At 47.8% G+C, this 22,236-nt stretch overlaps 1 protein-coding gene across 1 annotated transcript in view; it reads left to right on the top strand.

Annotated features, from left to right (window-relative positions):
• The window catches only part of LOC144752493 (uncharacterized), a 100,961-nt gene that overhangs the window by 16,215 nt on the left and 62,510 nt on the right, over positions 1-22,236 (top strand). The gene's annotated exons all lie outside the window — the stretch shown is intronic.

Raw genomic sequence — 22,236 nt, 5'->3', positions numbered from 1 at the left:
AACTTTGGAATCAGCTTCCGGACTGCATTCGGCTGGAATCCAACCATCTGGCCTTTAGGAAAGGGCTGAAGACTTTCCTCTTTCAGTGAGTGGTGTTTCGTGCTCGGTCTAAAGCGCTGGGATGCCCCCGGGTAGCCATGCGCTATACAAGCACGTAATCATTCATTCATCTTACCGTTAATATTATTCCCGGAGATTTGCCGGGCACGCAAAGATCTCTGTAGCAGGTGTCTTAACCCCATATGATATTTTAAAATGCTCTTTGAAACCAGTGAAGCATAACAGGTTTACTGCCATGTGTCTCCTTGTTGCCAATTTCCTAGTGGTGGGATTTAAAAAATAAGTGTATAAATTGAGGCCCAGATTTTGCGTAGGGGTTGCGTCACTTTTTTGGGCACATCCTGAAACAAAGTCTCATTTTGTTAAATATTGTAATGCACGCAAATGTATTCATGATAGACCCGCTAAACATATGTGTGAGCTCTTAAGATCTTATGTCACTTCTTGTGACATCACTTCCTGTTAGGCCATGGGCTGTGATGCATCTGCCTGTGATGCCATGAGCCATGCGATTTCACACACCTTGAGGTCACTTGCATAGTGCCCAACTTGGTTAGTCCCCACCTTTCTTTTTTTTAAACTTGTGCATTGCATAATGGTGTTACTGCTGTTTTATGGTCTTTTACTTTAGAACCATTTGCTTTTCGATGTCTCGTCCTATCAGTATCTCAGATAAAAAAACACCCTGATGTGACACAGATGAGGGGCTCTTGAGATTTTCTTTGTCCTACTTTTGTAGCCCAACATTTGCAGTAATTAAATTACTGCCTGTTCTTCTCTGGCATTAAGAAATTAATTCCCCAACCAACCACTCATCTGAGTATTGATGTACATGTATTGCTTGATGATGTATGTACGTTGCAACTATTGGCCAATATTTTTCTAACATCTTTGGAAGAATACTATTCCGAAAGGATATGCAAGGAATTTGTGTGGTGTGCTATAAATCACAAAGCTAAAGTGCTTGTGATGCTTCGGGTGGATTGCGATGCGGATCTAAGCCTCCTTATAGCTCATGATTGTTAAGAAATCATCTGTTTCTAAGACTGGCATGCCATCTTGAAGAGTTATCATCTTGGATCTGTTTTTCCTTATGTGAATGCAGTTCCGTGACCATTTGGTGGGTGCCATCTTGGCTTGGAATTAGAAAATAAACATAATACACTCCTGGGCTTTCATTGTATGTAAACGCCTTCTCCATTGCTCTCTTTTTCAGGAGTGGCACTGTTGTTTAGGAGGACAGACAGGGGATTCAATTAGATATGTGCTTTCGGATTTTCATTATTGGATCGTTGAGTGGAATTTGATGGAGAACCATTGTCAGAGACTCCCAGGCTTGTAGCGGTATTGTCCTTTGTGTGGGGCTCAAATGTGCTAGTAACGAGGATATGAAGTCCATAATGGTCTCTGCCATGGATCCATTCCCAGTGAGACATTTCAGATTGTGGACGCTGAGTGTCATAAGCAGGTCATGTGCGTTAGTGGCTCTGGATGGGCATGGCAGTAGTTCCACATGCTGGGAAAAAGGTTGTTCTCCACTCTAGCTGATATGCTATAATGGGTGATCCTTGAGAACAGATCTATGTCTACCAGGGTTTAATCCAGGATTGCATTCGTTTTGTGCAATAGCCAGGTGAAAGCTGTTGGTTGATCCTGGGGGAGGCGGCGGTTGAGTGTAAAAATGCTGTTGTTCTCTAGGGCAATGACGCACGCTTTTCTATTGTGATCAGCTCTGGAGTAGGTTAAAATTACTGGTTGTAATAACTGGTTTAAAACTGCCAATGTAATCGTAGTCACTGGGGAGTGTAAACATTGAATGGGGACATATTCAAAGATGAGCCCTGCATTGGTCTACATCAAATTTGAGTGTTTTCGGAGAGACCTGCAGACAATTTCACCTGATGAGTACTATGTAGCAGTTGGAAATTAAACCACTTCTTTTTTTTTTAACAAATATTTTTATTGGATATAAACGTATACAGTACAACATCCATGTAAATAGTTGATAGAGACTTACCCACATACAATGTTCGTATTACAAACTGTTGGTACATTGAATTATGAATCTTGCAGTTATAACCGCTCTCATGTAAGAACCCAGGTGTCATCTGACACCAAACCCACCTTCCACCCCCTTTTCCCTTCTTACCTTTACAAACCTCTATAAGCTACCCAGTGGTGCCAGACTTTCTCCCCTTTCGCAGTTCTACCCCTGCCTTCATACACAACATTTTCGGTAGAGCAACACCAGTCCAAATTGGTCTTCCATTGTTGTACCCCTGGTGGTAGGGCAGCTCCCCATGAAATCAAACCACTTCTGCACTGTACCGTTGACACTCCTAGACTGAAGTCATGACGTAGTATCTTGTCTCCTGTCCTAAATGTTTACAAGTAATTTAAATGTATTGGCCTGCTGGTCAATTTACTGCTTTTATGTCCACAATACTAGTTTTCGATTATTTGATTAGGACGCAAATATAGAAGTAATCTCTTTGAAGGTGATCTGTGTTCAAATGATATGAGAATTGAGAGTTAAAACTAAGCAAACCCTGTAGCTGAGGCCTATAGTTGAGACCTGCAGTTGCTTAGTATCTGTGTGAGAGCACTGGGCTTCCCAGGTAGGATTGATAATTGTAAGCTGAGATTTAAGTGACTGTGCCCTTTCCTGTATCATACCATCAAGGCATGAGAAGTGTAACCAGATACTCCTAAATGCACATTCCTCACCTTTTTTCCCCAGGTGTCAGACTGGCCTCCGGAAAAACTGTAGAGCGGTATTACTGTGAGCTGGTAGGTGGGGTCATGCGTCTCCACACAGACGTCATTCCACTCTGGAAAGTATGAATGAGCTGCGTATAAGTGTCACACATGCACGTCTGTGCCTTCTTCTGGAGCTCTAATCCTTTAGTCTCGGATGAGATTTTTACAGAAAAATGTTTCCAGTGTGCAAGGGAAATGTGCCCTCCTAAAGCAACAGGGGTTAAACCTTGTAGGGACTGTCACAAACAAATGGCTGGGCAGATCCCCAGAAGGTGTGCCTCTTGTCTGGGTTTAGAACATGACTCCAAAAGCTGCGATGACTGTGCTTAGATGCCCAGGGAGGACATACGAGATCACAAAGTGAAGCTCTAAGTTGACAAACTCCACAAGACTCAACACCATTCCCTGGTCAATGTTGAGGGCAAAGTCTTGTTCTCGCAGAAGATCTTTAGCACAGTAGAAATCTTAGGGTAAATTTAAAGAAGAAGCACAAGAAGTTTGAGCAGGAACTGGCACCTTCCCACCATTCTCAATCGCCAGAGATGGCATAAGGGTGTCAGCGTACATCACGGTTTCTCTCCCAACCTCCTGAAGAGCCAATTCTGATTCTGGTCTGATGCGCCCCACTTTTCCAGGTCCATCTGTGTCGTAGCAGCAAATCGAGACCTTTAAAGAGACTATGCTGCCCATTTTTGGCACACTTCTGGATCCTACTCCATCATCAATCAGTACTTGTATAGTGTGGCTTATCACCAGTGAGTTTATCCAGGCCCTAGAATGCTGGGCTTAGTCGAAGAGCCAGGTCTTGAGTTTCTATCGGACATCTGTCAGCGAGTGTGATGTTCGTAGATGGAGGGCTTTCCAGGACTTGGCAATGTGAGGTGGGAGAATAAGCGTCCTCCGCTGTGGCTATGGTAGATGCGTGTTGTCTGTGCCAGGGCGTAGGAGGTGGAGCAAAGGTTTCTGGATGATTGGTGGAGATTCAGGCAGTGTTTCATGTATGCTGGTCCTTGGTCGTGGAGGGCTTTTTAGGAGTGCGTCAGTGGTTTGAATTGACATCTTTACTGTATTGGGAGCCAGTGGAGGTTTCTTAGGTGCTGGGTGATAGGGACCCTTTTGGGCAGGTTGAGGATCAGTCTGGTCGCTAAGTTCTGTATTGTCTGGAGCCTTCTCATGAGTTCACTAGTGGTGCCTGCTTACAGTGTGTTGCTGTAGTCTAGGCAAACACAAGGAGATGAGGAATGGAGCGCTGAAACTTTTCAGACACACCCCCAGTCACAGACCTGGGTTGAATCCATCATCATTCTTTAGCTCACTTCACCACACCAGTTCAGACACAGCTATATGCAAATCAGTCTTGGGTCATTTTGGGCAGGTTGAGGATCAGTCTGGTCGCTGAGTTCTGTATTGTCTGGAGCCTTCTCATGAGTTCACTGGTGGTGCCTGCGTACAGTGTGTTGCTATACTCTAGGCCATAGGTCTTCAAACTGTGGGGCGCGCCCCCCTGGGGGGGCGCAGCTTCCCTTCAGGGGGGGCATGCACCTCACTCCAACACTTCACCTTGACGAGTCATGTGTCTCAGCCGGGCTGCTGCAGCTCCTTTTGCTGTGGGCCCGGCTGAGAGTGTCTGGAGTCAGAGGCCAGAGGCGCAACAGTTGGAGAGGGGGCTGGGGGCTAATTCTTCCAGCAATAGGAAGAGTAGACATGCAGGGGCTCTAAGATGGGGTGAAAAAAATACAAAGCCTTGAACCGCGAAATGGTCTTTTAAAGACCAGCTTCTGAATTGCACAGATTTGGATTGTAGTTTAGCCCTGCAGTATTAATCTTTGATGGCAAACAATCATGTTTGTAACACCTTAGCAACTTTCACATGATTCAGTGAATTGCATTGTACCTTCCACTGCATCTACTACTTCACGAATGGCATTGTTTGTAAATGTGGTCACAGAAAAGTCATTTTAAATTAACTTGCTTTGACCAAGCCATGGTTGGCTGAGAGTGTCTGGAGTCACAGGCCAGAGGCGCAACAGTTGGGGAAGGCTCTAAGAAGGAGTGAAAAAAAACAAAGCCTTGTTGACATGAAATGGTCTTTTAAAGACCAGCTTCTGAATTGCACAGATTTGGATTGTGGCTTAGCCCTGCAGTAGTAGTCTGTGATGGCAAACAATCATGTTTGTGTGAAGTACTCTGGTGCGGCTGGCAGCTCCAAAACTGTCTGTGTGTGTGCCCGGGAAGCTGTCTCATCCCGGGCTGACACACATGACAAAGCCCTTTGAGCCCTATGGGCGTTGCACACCTGATGTGAAGGCATTTGTATCCCCCAGGTCTTAGTCAGAAGCCCCTTTATGGGCGGCACCCTAATCGGTCAAAATACACCACTGGGCCCAGCAGCTACCTCATCCATCTGGTCTTCGCAACTGAAACTTGTCAAAAGAGTATGCCTTTGTTCCGGACTTCTCTTATCTCTGATCCACACTTTGGGGATCCTCCTGCACCCACAGGGTGTGTCCGAACTGCGACCCTTTGCAAGTCGAAACTGGTCAGACAGGAGGTCCTGTATGTTTTTTTAAGGCCTTTGACATGGCTGTCGCCACCGATTCAGATACTGTCAATTCTCACATGATAAAATCCGTGTCCATAACATATCTTACTGTTGTGTCCTGCCTCATGTACCCATGCTCTGCAGCCATGTCTGCGTGGAGGTGAGTGACAAAGGGGGACTACAGATTATCAGTGTTTAGCAATGCAATCAGACCCCTCGGCCCTAGCTGCTGTTGAAACTTGCAGGGAGGGCAGAGATTGAAATGGGACCGCTCACAGGGGGTCTACCCACTGGAGCTCTCCTCAAGCCATGTGACGTCTAAAACCGGAAGCATGGCAACACCTGGCCATACTCCACATAATCATGGATTTTACAATTGTGTCAGAAAGCATGTTTTGTGGAACTTCTTTTTCTGATATCTTGTTTAGGGGCAAGGATGTGGCACAGCAGCCAGAGCTGATGACTGTAGAGCTGGGAAACCAGGTTCAATTCTTGATGTCTGCTCAACGTCCTGTGATTCTGGGAAAATCACTTAATTTCACTGTGCTTTCAAAAAATGAATGTGTGCTTGTGTAATGTAAAAGATGCTCCTGTAAAGCGCTCCAATACCTTTGGGTCATGTTTGCACTATATAAAACTGCAAAAAAAAATATTACAACATTTTGTGAGCACTCCCATTTCAAGGCACTGCTCAAGACTGGAACTGGAGATCAACCTAAGTATGGCAGAAGCAAGAATCCATCCACACATTGTCTCTGTGGAGAAAAACATGCACTCCCACACCTGTGTTTAGGGAGCGTTTTTGCTAATCTAGCCTACATTTCGTGTTTTATGTGAAAAATAAAGCACCAATGTAATTTTTTCTGCTAACTTTTTTCTTGGAGACTTTTCATTTGAACTTTAGAATAAGCACATGGACTACCAAAAACTTCAGTTTACTATACACTCTACCTTTATTTAATATTATTTGCCCTATACGACCTGGGCTCTGCAGGAGGGAATGGCCAACAATGATGCAGAGTGCCAGCCTCCAGAACTTTTTTGTCAGGTGGCGGGGGTGGCGGCGGTGGTAGGGGGGCTCGACGTGTAAAAAGGTTTAGATGGGGGGGCTCGGCCGACAAAAGTTTGAAGACCTCTGCTCCTGGCAAACACAAGGAGAAGATGGACAGAGCACTGAAACTTTTCAGACACACCCCCAATCACAGATCTGGGTTGAATCCATCATCATTCTTTAGCTCACTTCACTGCTCCAGTTCAGACACAGCTATATGCAAATCAGTTTTGGCCCTGTGCCTCATGGGAACAGACCAGCCAGAACTGCAGACCAGCCCGAACCTCAAAGCCATGTCTTCCCTGGACACGAAACCAGCATCCTGGGACTGGTTTCGGGGTACCCCCCTCTTAAGCCAGGCTAGCTTGAATCCAGTGGCAAAGTGAGCAAGGGACCCACGTCTGGGCATATCCTGCCAACTTAGAGCAAACAAAGCAAACACAAGGAGATGATGGACAGAGTGCTGACATTTTTCAGACACTCACCCCCATTTACAGATATGGGTTGAATCCATCATTATTCTTTAGCTCACTTTGCCTCCCCAGTTCAGACACAGCTATATGCAAATGTGTCTGGGCCCTGTGCCTCATGGGAACAGACAAGCCCAAACTGCAAAGCCATGTCTTCCCTCGACCGAAAACAAGCATCCTGGACCGGTTTCGGGGCAACACTCCTCTTCGGCCAGGCTAGCTTGAATTCAGTGGCAAAGTGAGCAAGAGACCCACGACTGGGCATACCCTGCCAACTTAGGGCAAACAAAGCAAACACAAGGAGATGATGGACGGAGCGCTGAAACTTTTCAGACACTCACCCCCAGTCACAGATCTGGGTTGAATCCATCATTCTTTAGCTCACTTTGCCACCCCAGTTCAGACACAGCTATATGCAAATCAGTCTTGGCCCTGTGCCTCATGGGAACAGCATCAATACAGAAAAGGCCTGGCTACAAGAGAGTCAATAATTTTTCACTCTTAGGACCGACTTCTGACATGGGGATATCTACCTCCAGCCGATCTCTGGCACCATGTCCAGTTACTACAGTCCCAGAACTCTCAACTCAAATATCTTAACCCCTTCGCTGCTAGGCCTTTTCCCCCCCTGTGCTAAGCCTTTTTTTGGCTATTTGGGGTAGTGCGCGCTTAGGCCCCTGTAACTTTTTGACCACATAAGGTATCCACACCAAATTTGTGTCCTTTTCATTCTTCCAACATCATGGGGATTCTAAAGGTACCCAGGGTTTGTGGATTCCTCTCAAGGGGTCCCAGAAATTAGCCAAAATACAGCAACATTTAGTTTTTTGGGGGAAAAATTGGAAAACGGCTGCAAATGAAAGCGTCTGGGTTTTTCCCTGCAAATGGTATAAAAAAAGGGTTTGTGGGGCTGAAATCACAATTTTCCCAGCTTTTAGGGAATGACAGACTTTTATCAGAAAGTCAACATTTTTTACCTCTTTCCAGTTAATGGTAGAAATGGGTGTGAAATCAATAATGGATCATGGAAAGCTATACATTTTAGACAAGTAGACAAACTTCTGAATTCAGCAAGGGGTCATTTGTGTAGATCCATCAAGGTTTCTTTATAGAAACTAACAGTTAAATGTAGGAAAAATGGAAAATTAGTTGAAAAAACAGCCGTTTGTGTTAACGTTTTCACCTGTAACTTCTTCTAATTATGACAGCTCTTTGAAAGCAATATACCGTTACATCCGCTGGACCTTACTGGTTGTAGGGATATATAGGACTTGTAGGTTCAACAAGAATCCGATGAATCCAGAGCCAAAAACTGAGCAGCAATTTGCAATGGCTTTTTATTATCTACCAGCTATATAGCAATTATTGTGGGAAAATGTATACATGGAAAAATCGGTATGAAAGACACCTATGCGTTTCTGAAATGGGAACAAAATATAGAGTTTAGAAACAGTAGATATTCGCACATTTTCGAAATTGGGAATACTCATACTAGAATGAGAATTATCGGTCATTTTTCAAAATGACTTCTTTTTTACACAATGTCTTTCATTTGGAAGGCAGAAATGCATCAAAAGTCAATAGGTAATAATAGTTGCTTTACAAATCTGAATTACCGTAAGTTTCCCGATACAAATGGTACCTCACTTGTGTGGGTAGGCATAGTGCCCACGACAGGAAATGGCTCAAAACCCAACGTGAACACACCACATTTTCACAATGAAAATGTACCCTTTTTTGCGAAATGTCTAGCTATAGTTTTTTAACCCTAGCTCTGCCGGCACATAGGGAAACCTAGCAAACCTATACAATTTTGAAACCTAGACACCCAGGGGAATTCAGGATGGGTGACTTGACTGCCTCCCACCAGGTTCTGTTACCCAGAATCCCTTTGCAAACCTAAAAAATTGTCAAATAAACACATTTTCCCCACATTTCTGTGGTGGAATGTTTTGGAATCTGCGTGGAGCCACAAATTTCCACCCACCCCACGTTCCCCAAAGTCTTCAGAGAAAAATGGTACCTCACTTGTGTGGGTCGTTCTAGTGCCTGCAACAGGAAACCGCGAAAAACGCAACGTGATCAGACCTCAATTTCGCAGTGAAAAATGACCCTTTTTTGGCAAAGTGCCTAGATATCGTTTTTGAACCATAGCTCTGCCGGCACCTACGGAAACCTAGCGGACCTATACATTTTTGAAAACTAGGCACTTAGAGGAATCCAGGATGGGTGACTTGACTGCCTTCCACGAGGTTCTGTTACCCAGAATCCCTTGCAAACCTAAAAAAGTGTAAAAAAAAAACCCATATTTTCCCCAGATTTCTGTGGTGGAAAGTTCTGGAATCTGCGTGGATCCACAAATTTCCACCCACTGGCGTCCTCTAAAGACTTCCGAGAAAAATGGTACCTCACTTGTGTGGGTCGGTCTAGTGCCCGCGACAGGAAACTGCACAAAACGCAACATGGTCACACCTCAATTTCGCAGTGAAAAATGACCCTTTTTTGCCTAAGTGCCTAGCTCTAGTTTTTTAACCATAGCTCTGCTGGCACTTAGGGAAACCTAGCAACCCTATACATTTTTGAAAACTAGACACCCAGGGGAATCCGGGATGGGGTGACTTGACTGCCTCCCACCAGGTCTGTTACCCAGAATCCCTTGCCAACCTAAAAAATTGTCCAAAGAAACACATTTTCCCCACATTTCTGTGGTGAAAAGTTCTGAAATCTGCATAGATCCACCAATTTCCACCCACCCCTTATTCCCCAAAGTCTTGTGAGTAAAATGGTACCTCACTTGTGTGGGTCAACCTAGTACCTGCGATAGGAAATGGCGCAAAAAGCAACGTGGTCACACCTCAATTTCACAGTGAACAAGCATTTACAATGCAATGGTTTTGCCTTTGTTAAAGTTAGAGCTATTGGCATTGCTCTTGACACTCTGAAGCTCCACTCTGAAGCTCCACTCTGAAGCTCCACTCTGCACTCTGAAGCTCCACTCTGCACTCTGAAGCTCCACTCTGCACTCTGAAGCTCCACTCTGCACTCTGAAGCTGCACTCTGAAGCTCCACTCTGCACTCTGAAGCTGCACTCTGAAGCTCCACTCTGAAGCTCCACTCTGAAGCTCCACTCTGAAGCTCCACTCTGAAGCTCCACTCTGAAGCTCCACTCTGAAGCTCCACTCTGAAGCTCCACTCTGCACTCTGAAGCTCCACTCTGCACTCTGAAGCTCCACTCTGCACTCTGAAGCTCCACTCTGCACTCTGAAGCTCCACTCTGAATCTGCACTCTGAAGCTCCACTCTGCACTCTGAAGCTCCACTCTGCACTCTGAAGCTCCACTCTGAATCTGCACTCTGAAGCTCCACTCTGAAGCTCCACTCTGAATCTGCACTCTGAAGCTCCACTCTGCACTCTGAAGCTCCACTCTGAAGCTCCACTCTGAAGCTCCACTCTGAAGCTCCACTCTGAAGCTCCACTCTGAAGCTCCACTCTGAAGCTCCACTCTGAAGCTCCACTCTGAAGCTCCACTCTGAAGCTCCACTCTGAAGCTCCACTCTGCACTCTGAAGCTCCACTCTGCACTCTGAAGCTCCACTCTGCACTCTGAAGCTCCACTCTGAAGCTCCACTCTGCACTCTGAAGCTCCACTCTGAAGCTCCACTCTGAATCTGCACTCTGAAGCTCCACTCTGAATCTGCACTCTGAAGCTCCACTCTGAATCTGCACTCTGAAGCTCCACTCTGAAGCTCCACTCTGAAGCTCCACTCTGAAGCTCCACTCTGCACTCTGAAGCTCCACTCTGAAGCTCCACTCTGCACTCTGAAGCTCCACTCTGCACTCTGAAGCTCCACTCTGAAGCTCCACTCTGCACTCTGAAGCTCCACTCTGAAGCTCCACTCTGCACTCTGAAGCTCCACTCTGAAGCTCCACTCTGCACTCTGAAGCTCCACTCTGCACTCTGAAGCTCCACTCTGAAGCTCCACTCTGCACTCTGAAGCTCCACTCTGAATCTCCACTCTGAATCTGCACTCTGAAGCTCCACTCTGAATCTGCACTCTGAAGCTCCACTCTGAAGCTCCACTCTGAATCTGCACTCTGAAGCTCCACTCTGAATCTGCACTCTGAAGCTCCACTCTGAATCTGCACTCTGAAGCTCCACTCTGAATCTGCACTCTGAAGCTCCACTCTGCACTCTGAAGCTCCACTCTGAAGCTCCACTCTGAAGCTCCACTCTGAAGCTCCACTCTGAAGCTCCACTCTGAAGCTCCACTCTGAAGCTCCACTCTGAAGCTCCACTCTGAAGCTCCACTCTGAAGCTCCACTCTGCACTCTGAAGCTCCACTCTGAAGCTCCACTCTGAAGCTCCACTCTGAAGCTCCACTCTGAAGCTCCACTCTGAAGCTCCACTCTGAAGCTCCACTCTGAATCTGCACTCTGAAGCTCCACTCTGAAGCTCCACTCTGAATCTGCACTCTGAAGCTCCACTCTGCACTCTGAAGCTCCACTCTGAATCTGCACTCTGATGCTCCACTCTGAATCTGCACTCTGAAGCTCCACTCTGCACTCTGAATCTGCACTCTGAAGCTCCACTCTGCACTCTGAATCTGCACTCTGCAGCTCCACTCTGAATCTGCACTCTGAATCTGCACTCTGAAGCTCCACTCCGAAGCTCCACTCTGAAGCTCCACTCTGCACTCTGAAGCTCCACTCTGAAGCTCCACTCCGAAGCTCCACTCCGAAGCTCCACTCTGCACTCTGAAGCTCCACTCTGAAGCTCCACTCCGAAGCTCCACTCTGAAGCTCCACTCTGCACTCTGAAGCTCCACTCTGAAGCTCCACTCTGAAGCTCCACTCTGAAGCTCCACTCCGAAGCTCCACTCTGAAGCTCCACTCTGAAGCTCCACTCTGAAGCTCCACTCTGAAGCTCCACTCTGAAGCTCCACTCTGAAGCTCCACTCTGAATCTGCACTCTGAAGCTCCACTCTGAAGCTCCACTCTGCACTCTGAAGCTCCACTCTGCACTCTGAATCTGCACTCTGCAGCTCCACTCTGAATCTGCACTCTGAAGCTCCACTCTGCACTCTGAATCTGCACTCTGCAGCTCCACTCTGAATCTGCAGCTCCACTCTGAATCTGCAGCTCCACTCTGAATCTGCAGCTCCACTCTGAATCTCCACTCTGAATCTCCACTCTGAAGCTCCACTCTGAAGCTCCACTCTGAAGCTCCACTCTGAAGCTCCACTCTGAAGCTCCACTCTGCACTCTGAAGCTCCACTCTGCACTCTGAAGCTCCACTCTGCACTCTGAAGCTCCACTCTGCACTCTGAAGCTCCACTCTGCACTCTGAAGCTCCACTCTGCACTCTGAAGCTCCACTCTGCACTCTGAAGCTCCACTCTGCACTCTGAAGCTCCACTCTGCACTCTGAAGCTCCACTCTGCACTCTGAAGCTCCACTCTGCACTCTGAAGCTCCACTCTGAATCTACACTCTGAAGCTCCACTCTGAAGCTCCACTCTGAAGCTCCACTCTGAAGCTCCACTCTGAAGCTCCACTCTGAAGCTCCACTCTGAAGCTCCACTCTGAAGCTCCACTCTGAAGCTCCACTCTGCACTCTGAAGCTCCACTCTGCACTCTGAAGCTCCACTCTGCACTCTGAAGCTCCACTCTGAAGCTCCACTCTGAAGCTCCACTCTGAAGCTCCACTCTGAAGCTCCACTCTGAAGCTCCACTCTGAAGCTCCACTCTGAAGCTCCACTCTGCACTCTGAAGCTCCACTCTGAAGCTCCACTCTGAAGCTCCACTCTGAAGCTCCACTCTGAAGCTCCACTCTGCACTCTGAAGCTCCACTCTGCACTCTGAAGCTCCACTCTGCACTCTGAAGCTCCACTCTGAAGCTCCACTCTGCACTCTGAAGCTCCACTCTGCACTCTGAAGCTCCACTCTGAAGCTCCACTCTGCACTCTGAAGCTCCACTCTGAATCTGCACTCTGAAGCTCCACTCTGCACTCTGAAGCTCCACTCTGAAGCTGCACTCTGAAGCTCCACTCTGCACTCTGAAGCTCCACTCTGAAGCTCCACTCTGAAGCTCCACTCTGAAGCTCCACTCTGAAGCTCCACTCTGAAGCTCCACTCTGAAGCTCCACTCTGAAGCTCCACTCTGAAGCTCCACTCTGAAGCTCCACTCTGAAGCTCCACTCTGCACTCTGAAGCTCCACTCTGCACTCTGAAGCTCCACTCTGAATCTGCACTCTGAAGCTCCACTCTGCACTCTGAAGCTCCACTCTGCACTCTGAAGCTCCACTCTGAATCTGCACTCTGAATCTGCACTCTGAAGCTCCACTCTGAATCTGCACTCTGAAGCTCCACTCTGAAGCTCCACTCTGAAGCTCCACTCTGAAGCTCCACTCTGAAGCTCCACTCTGAAGCTCCACTCTGAAGCTCCACTCTGCACTCTGAAGCTCCACTCTGCACTCTGAAGCTCCACTCTGAATCTGCACTCTGAAGCTCCACTCTGCACTCTGAAGCTCCACTCTGAATCTGCACTCTGAAGCTCCACTCTGAATCTGCACTCTGAAGCTCCACTCTGAATCTGCACTCTGAAGCTCCACTCTGAAGCTCCACTCTGAAGCTCCACTCTGAAGCTCCACTCTGAAGCTCCACTCTGAAGCTCCACTCTGAAGCTCCACTCTGAAGCTCCACTCTGAAGCTCCACTCTGAAGCTCCACTCTGCACTCTGAAGCTCCACTCTGAAGCTCCACTCTGCACTCTGAAGCTCCACTCTGAAGCTCCACTCTGCACTCTGAAGCTCCACTCTGCACTCTGAAGATCCACTCTGAAGCTCCACTCTGAAGCTCCACTCTGAAGCTCCACTCTGAAGCTCCACTCTGCACTCTGAAGCTCCACTCTGAAGCTCCACTCTGAAGCTCCACTCTGCACTCTGAAGCTCCACTCTGAAGCTCCACTCTGAAGCTCCACTCTGAAGCTCCACTCTGAAGCTCCACTCTGAAGCTCCACTCTGAAGCTCCACTCTGAAGCTCCACTCTGAAGCTCCACTCTGAAGCTCCACTCTGAAGCTCCACTCTGCACTCTGAAGCTCCACTCTGAATCTGCACTCTGAAGCTCCACTCTGCACTCTGAAGCTCCACTCTGCACTCTGAAGCTCCACTCTGCACTCTGAAGCTCCACTCTGCACTCTGAAGCTCCACTCTGAAGCTCCACTCTGAAGCTCCACTCTGCACTCTGAAGCTCCACTCTGCACTCTGAAGCTCCACTCTGCACTCTGAAGCTCCACTCTGAATCTGCACTCTGAAGCTCCACTCTGCACTCTGAAGCTCCACTCTGAATCTGCACTCTGAAGCTCCACTCTGAAGCTCCACTCTGAAGCTCCACTCTGCACTCTGAAGCTCCACTCTGAAGCTCCACTCTGAAGCTCCACTCTGAAGCTCCACTCTCCACTCTGAAGCTCCACTCTGAAGCTCCACTCTGAAGCTCCACTCTGCACTCTGAAGCTCCACTCTGAATCTGCACTCTGAAGCTCCACTCTGAAGCTCCACTCTGAAGCTCCACTCTGAAGCTCCACTCTGAAGCTCCACTCTGAAGCTCCACTCTGAAGCTCCACTCTGAAGCTCCACTCTGAAGCTCCACTCTGCACTCTGAAGCTCCACTCTGAAGCTCCACTCTGAAGCTCCACTCTGAAGCTCCACTCTGAAGCTCCACTCTGAAGCTCCACTCTGAAGCTCCACTCTGAAGCTCCACTCTGCACTCTGAAGCTCCACTCTGCACTCTGAAGCTCCACTCTGCACTCTGAAGCTCCACTCTGCACTCTGAAGCTCCACTCTGCACTCTGAAGCTCCACTCTGCACTCTGAAGCTCCACTCTGAAGCTCCACTCTGCACTCTGAAGCTCCACTCTGCACTCTGAAGCTCCACTCTGCACTCTGAAGCTCCACTCTGAAGCTCCACTCTGCACTCTGAAGCTCCACTCTGAAGCTCCACTCTGAAGCTCCACTCTGAAGCTCCACTCTGAAGCTCCACTCTGAAGCTCCACTCTGAAGCTCCACTCTGAAGCTCCACTCTCCACTCTGAAGCTCCACTCTCCACTCTGAAGCTCCACTCTGAAGCTCCACTCTCCACTCTGAAGCTCCACTCTGAAGCTCCACTCTGAAGCTCCACTCTGAAGCTCCACTCTGCACTCTGAAGCTCCACTCTGAATCTGCACTCTGAAGCTCCACTCTGCACTCTGAAGCTCCACTCTGCACTCTGAAGCTCCACTCTGAATCTGCACTCTGAAGCTCCACTCTGAATCTGCACTCTGAAGCTCCACTCTGCACTCTGAAGCTCCACTCTGCACTCTGAAGCTCCACTCTGAAGCTCCACTCTGCACTCTGAAGCTCCACTCTGCACTCTGAAGCTCCACTCTGAAGCTCCACTCTGAAGCTCCACTCTGAAGCTCCACTCTGAAGCTCCACTCTGCACTCTGAAGCTCCACTCTGAAGCTCCACTCTGCACTCTGAAGCTCCACTCTGAAGCTCCACTCTGCACTCTGAAGCTCCACTCTGCACTCTGAAGCTCCACTCTGAAGCTCCACTCTGCACTCTGAAGCTCCACTCTGAAGCTCCACTCTGCACTCTGAAGCTCCACTCTGAATCTGCACTCTGAAGCTCCACTCTGCACTCTGAAGCTCCACTCTGAATCTGCACTCTGAAGCTCCACTCTGCACTCTGAAGCTCCACTCTGAAGCTGCACTCTGAAGCTCCACTCTGAAGCTCCACTCTGAAGCTCCACTCTGAAGCTCCACTCTGCACTCTGAAGCTCCACTCTGAAGCTCCACTCTGAAGCTCCACTCTGAAGCTCCACTCTGAAGCTCCACTCTGAAGCTCCACTCTGAAGCTCCACTGAAGCTACACACCGCGCAGGGCAGCTCTGGATGCTGATGCGAGAGGCCAGCTGGGAGGCGCGCTGCTCGTCTTCCTGCTCGTGCTGACTCGGAGAGAAAACTTGTTTTCATTGGGAGAGCGGCCTTCAAAGACCCGGTCACTGCGCCTCTCCGAGTGTTTAGCTTGGGATAAAATGGGCGCAGTGTTGTGGTGATGACAGTAGAGCAAGGGAGGTGCCGGCAATGCCGGACCAGACTCGGGGGCGTTCCCGGCGTCGCGTGACGTCGGCAAAAGGGAAAGAATGTCAGGAACGCCCCCGTGTCTGGTCCGGCATTGACGGACAGGCCCCTCGTCCAATGGCAAGGCTCCGTTTACGGAGCCAGCCAATCAATGACGAGGGCCGACCCAAAGCACCCTACAGTTCTCAACAGGATTTCGCCTGCGCGAAAAGCTGCGCAGAGCGCAGCTTTCGCTAGGCAAAACCTAAAAAGGACCCTTTTTTGGCAAAGTTCCTAGCTGTAGTTTTTGAACCATAGCTCTGCTGGCACCTAGGGAAACCTAGCAAACCTATACATTTTTGAAAACTAGACACCCAGGGGAATCCGGGATGGGGTGACTTGACTGCCTCCCACCAGGTCTGTTACCCAGAATCCCTTGCCAACCTAAACAATTGTACAAAAAAACACATTTTCCCCACATTTCCACATTTCTGTGGTGGAAAGTTTTGGACTCTGCGTGGATACACAAATTTCCTCCCACCCAGTGTTCCCCCACGTCTCCTGATAAAAATGGTACCTCACGTGTGCGGGTGGGTCAAGGACCCGCGACAGGCAAGGGCCCAAAACCTTTTGAGGCGACATCAAATTACCTATCACAAACCAACCTGGTTTTGCAAGGGGGGGTCCCATGAGTTTTTGGTCCGGGGCTAGGCGGCCATCTAGGGAAACCTACCTAACACACACATTTCTGGAAACTAGACACCCGGGGGAGTCCAGCGAGGTATGGCTTGCGTTGGTCCCCCATCATTCTCCTACACAGAATACCCTGCAAGCCTCAAATTTTGCCAAAAAATTCACTTTTTTCTCACATTTCTTTGTGGGAAAATTCTGGAATCTGCGTGGATCCACAAATTTTATCCCACCCAGCGTTCCCCCAGGTCTCCTGATAAAAATGGTACCTCCCTTGTGTGGGTAGGTATAGTGGCTGCAACAGGAAATGGCCCAAATCGTACTGTGGAGTCTTCATAATTACCTATAGCAAAACTACCTGGTTTGGGGGGGGGGGCACCTGAGATTTTGGCCCTGGGCTCGGCAGCCATCTTGGGAAAGTACCAAACCCTAACATTTCTGAAAACTAGACCACCGGGGGAGTCCAATGAGGTATGGCTTGCGTGGATCCCCCAACGTTTTCCTACCCAGAATGCCATGCAAACCTCAAATTTAGCTGAAAAAACAAAATTTTCCACATATTTTTGTGTGGAATCACCGTGCCGGCACAAATGTCCTACCACCCAGTATTCCCCTTGTTCACTCGAGTAAAATGATACCTCACTTGTGTGGGTGGGCCAAAGGCCAGTGGCTAGGAAGAGCCCAAAACATAAAGATTTAGAGTATAGCACCGAGAATTCTAAGCACTACATTTAAAAAACCATTTTTTTTTTTAGCCAATTCTGCTTTGGACACCCACACAAGTGAGGTATCATTTTACTCAAGACACTAAGGGGAACGTTGTGGGGTTGTATATTTGTGCCGGCACGGTGATTCCACACACAAATATGTGGAAAATGTGTTTTATTTCAGCTAAATTTGAGGTTTGCATGGCATTCTGGGTAGGAAAACGTTGAGGGATCCATGCAAGCCATCTCTTATTGGACTCCCCCGGGTGTCTAGTTTTCAGAACTGTTTGGGTTTGTTATTTTCCCAAGATGGCCACAGAGCCCGGGCCCAAAATCTCAGGTGCCCCCCCCCGCCAAAACCAGGTCGTTTTTCTATAGGTCATTTATAAGTCTCCACAGTACGATTTGGGCCATTTCCTGTTGCAGCCACTATGCCTACCCACACAATTGAGTACCATTTTTAACGGGAGACCTGGGGGAATGCTGGGTGGGAGGAAATTTGTGGATCCACGCAGATTCCAGAACTTTCCCACACAGAAATGTGAGAAAAAAAGTGAATTGTTTGGTGAAATTTGAGGTTTGCAGGGGATTCTGGATAGGAGAATAATGAGGGACCCATGCAAGCCATACCTCACTGGACTCCCCCGGGTATCTAGTTTCCAGAAATGTGTGGGTTAAGTAGGTTTCCCTAGATGGCTGCCGAGCCCCGGGCTGAAAACTCATGGGATCCCCCTCGCAAAACCAGGTTGGTTTGTGATCGGTAATTTTGATGTCGCCTCAATAGGTTTTGGGCCCTTGCCTGTCGCGGGTCCTTGACCCACCCACGCAAGTGAGGTACCATTTTTATCGGGAGACCTGGGGGACCACAGGGTGGGAGGAAATTTGTGGATCCACGCAGATTCCAGAACTTTCCACCACAGAAATGTGAGAAAAAAGTGAATTTTCCGGCACAATTTGATGTTTGCAGGGGATTCTGGGTAGGAGAATGATGGGGTACCCACGTAAGCCATACTTCATTGGACTCCACTGGGTGTCTAGTTTCTAGAAATATGTGGGTTAGGTAGGTTTCCCTAGATGGCTGCCGAGCCCCAGGCCAAAAACTCATGGAACCCCCCTTGCAAAACCAGGTTAGTTTGTCATAGGTAATTTTGATGTCGCATCAATAGGCTTTGGGCCCTTCCCGGCAGCGGGTACTTGGCCCACTCATACAAGTGATGTACCATTTCTATTGTGATACTTGGAGAAATGCTGGGGGATTGGAAATTTGATGTTACTTTCTGCAGTGTTACATTCTAAAACAAGCAGGCACACACAGCCCAGGGTTAGGACACTCGGGCAGTACATACGAGTCTCCTTCCGCATACCTCTTCGCCAACAGACTCTACATCTCCTACTGGGAAAGTCTTTTGAGGGTGTGGGAGGAATATGATCAGGAAAGTGGTGATCTTTCAATCTAGCAACATCCTCCACCACTCCAACTCTAGGAACACTAGCCTGTTCCACTAAAACAAGGCTGCAAATTACAGACTCCTGAAACTTAGCAAAAGTTATCTTTGACTCAGGACAAGAATCCTGGAACACAACAAAAGCATTAAAGGTTGCCAAGTGGAAAAGAAGGATAGCCAACTTCTTATACCAAATGTAAGCCTTATGAAGAGCAGCGTAAAGTTCCAACCTCTGATCTACTCTGTCAACACCACCCATGTACCTATTATAGTCTAAAATGCACACAGACTTGCGCGCTTCAGCAACCTGATCCCAAACAGTTACAGGTGCAGTGCTTTCATCATGGGTGGTAGTCAGCATGTAGACATCTCTCCTGTCTGAAAACTTCACAGCTAGAAGCTCCTCGCAACGCACTGTCCCTCCACAAGCATTTGACAAAGAAGTTATTTTGGGAAACCTTTACGGTTAGAGCGGATGTGCCACACGCAACAGTGTCCACTTTGGCCAATTCCCTGAACAAGCGCACACCAGTGTAGAAGTTATTTACATATAAATGGTGGCATTTGTTAAAAAAATCCTCTTCCAAGTTCCCACACAATTTTCTCCGTCACTCCAAAAGTGGACGGACAACCAGGGGGGTTAATCCTGGATTCCTTACCGGTGTACACCCTGAAATTAGAGACATATCCAGTCCTACTGTCACACAGCATATACAGCTTAATTCCATAGCGTGCCCTCTTACTAGGAATGTATTGCCTAATAACCAAGTGGCCCTCGAACAACACCAAAGACTCATCCACTGCAATTTCTTTCCCTGGAGCAGAAATCTCAGAAAATCGATCAACAAAGTGATCAATGACAGGCCGAATCTTAAAAAGACGGTCACAATCAGGGTGATCTCGTGGCAACGCTAAACCATTATCGAAAAAATGCATCATCCGAAGCAGAAGCAAATACCTATCATGACTCATGACTGCTGGAAATATAGCCTTTGCCATCAAGGGACTAGTAGACCAATACGAAGACATTGATAGCTTCCTTAGCAAGCCCATCAAAAAAGTTAAACCCAAGAACTTCTTCATCTCTTCCAGATTTGTGGAAGTCCACCGGGTAGCTCTAGAGTGGGGCTTAAGGCTGGCACTGCTGTCCCCCATAACTGTTCGGCATACAAATTAGTCTGCTCAACAATCTCTGCCAAAAACACATCGTCCATAAACAACTGAAAAAAATGTATAGGCAAAAAGTTTTCAGTATTCACTCTACACCCTGAAACGCCAGTAAAGTCTGTCAACGCCGGCTGCACCATGCCTGGGGCAACCCAGAGGTCAGCACTTTCAACAGGAAGCCTTGCAGCCCAGATGCCTCTTGCCGCACTATACCAACAGGAAGCCTTTCAGCCCCAGATGCCTCTTGCCGCACTACACCAACGTGAAGCCTTGCAGCCGCAGGCTGCAGCGCAGATGCCTCTTGCCGCACTATTGGCACATCAATCCGCACTAAGAGTGGCTTCATCCGCACTGAGAGTACCTTCATCATCCGATGATTCCATGTGTTGAGAAAACTCACTGCCTGAATCGTCCCCTGCCTCCTCTGCCTCAGATGCAGAGTCACTCTCTGAACTATGGTCAGAGGAAGACTCAAAAAGCATATCAACAACCTGCTGAGCAGTGATCCTGGAGCTAGCCATTATCCTCACTAAAAAAGGAGACTGCACAAACAAGTCAACAACAACCAACACTGTGCAAAACAAGTAAGTAAAACAATGTGTGCCTATATCACAAAGATCTATATACTCAAAAACTATGCAATTCACTTACAAGAGATAGATACCCTCACCAGCACCTAATCTGCAGAGACACAGCAAAAACCAACGAAATCCCACTAGAAAAAAAAAAACCAAAAGCAATTACTCACAAGACAACAAAATATACATTGAGCACAAATGCAAAAAGTTTTTCACACTCAAAAAACAGAAGCCAAACATACTGCTATTATTACACCATTTACAAAAAAACACATTCATGCAGAAAAATAAAACTCATTTATATTTACAAAAAAGTCTCTTACCAAACACATGTAACTACATAAACAGCAGAACCACCAGTAACGAAACCGCAACCTGGAACAGTCTAAAGAGCAAAAGCCTTGAACTAGAACAAAAAGGGAGCAATAAAGCATTACAATTCACAAGAAATAAAACAATTAACATTATAACACGCTATGTCACTACCCAAATGGGGGCAGAAAGGCCGAATAAACTGGTAGAAATGCAGGTGATCTGTCCCCTGGGGGCAGAAAAGTCATACAAATTATTTAGGCCCATAAGGAAGCTACCCTTGCCCAAGGGGTCGCTTCCATTTCAAATTTAAAACACTCCCTGGTGTCTAGTGGGGTTTTCTGCCCCCCCGGGGGGCAGAAAGGCCAAATAAACAAACCGATCTGCCCCCAGGGAGGGCAGAAAATATATTTTTTTAAATATGGCCACTGGAAGCGACCCTTGCCAATGGCTCGCTTCCAATTTTTTAAAAAACAAATTCCCTGGCTCTAATGGGCTTTCCTGCCCCCCCCCCCCCCCCCCAGGACCAGGAACGCAAAAAAATCAGGCTATCTGCAAAATATAATTTTTAAATAAATGTAGCCTCTGGAAGCGACCCTTGCCCAAGGGGTCACTTCCATTTCAAATTATACAAATTCCCTGGTGTCTCGTGTGGGTTTTCTAAAGGCCAAATAAAAAAACTGCGAAAACTCTTTTGCTGCCATCCCTGCTTGTGGGGGCAAGATCAATGCCCCGGGGGGGGGGGGCGCCAGCGCTTCCCCAGGGGCTGTGCTCATGACGGAGCGGTCCTGTCATAAGCACAGCCCAACCAATGCTCATGACGGAACCGCTCCGTCATGAGCATCGAAGGGGTTAAAAAAAGGAGAGGGGAGAGCTGCTATCAGTCAATCCTCAAAAATATATATCCTACCCCACAGCATGTCAGTGAAGAACACTTACTGAAAATAAGTGAAAGAGTGAGAGGGCACCTCACCTATGCAACATCAGAGAGGCTATCATCAGGTTCTCACCAGTATGCCCACGTATATCATCATCGGTTGCCCACTCACAGAAGCAACAGAACAGTGTCCAATAGAGAGACAAAAGAGCAGAAAGAAAGAGTTCACTGTCCCAAAACAAAGAACCCCGTGATTTGCAAAGAACCGTGTGTTCCATGCAATTAAATTTGAGTTAAGACTTACTGGTAGGTCACCCTCTTTATTCGCAGTTGTGAGCTTACTCAGGTTAAAAGCACTGCATGTTGCTTAGCATGGTGTCAGAGATTGACTGGAGGTAGATATCCACACGTCAGAGGTCGGTCCTAAGAGTGAAAAATGATTGACTCTCTTGTAGCCAGGCCTTTTCTGTATTGATGATTGATG

Source organism: Lissotriton helveticus, chromosome 5_1 (genome assembly GCF_964261635.1).
Source record: "Lissotriton helveticus chromosome 5_1, aLisHel1.1, whole genome shotgun sequence".
Taxonomy (NCBI): domain Eukaryota; kingdom Metazoa; phylum Chordata; class Amphibia; order Caudata; family Salamandridae; genus Lissotriton; species Lissotriton helveticus.
Note: the sequence above shows the minus strand (reverse complement) of the source record. Positions and strands in the feature narration are given on the sequence as shown.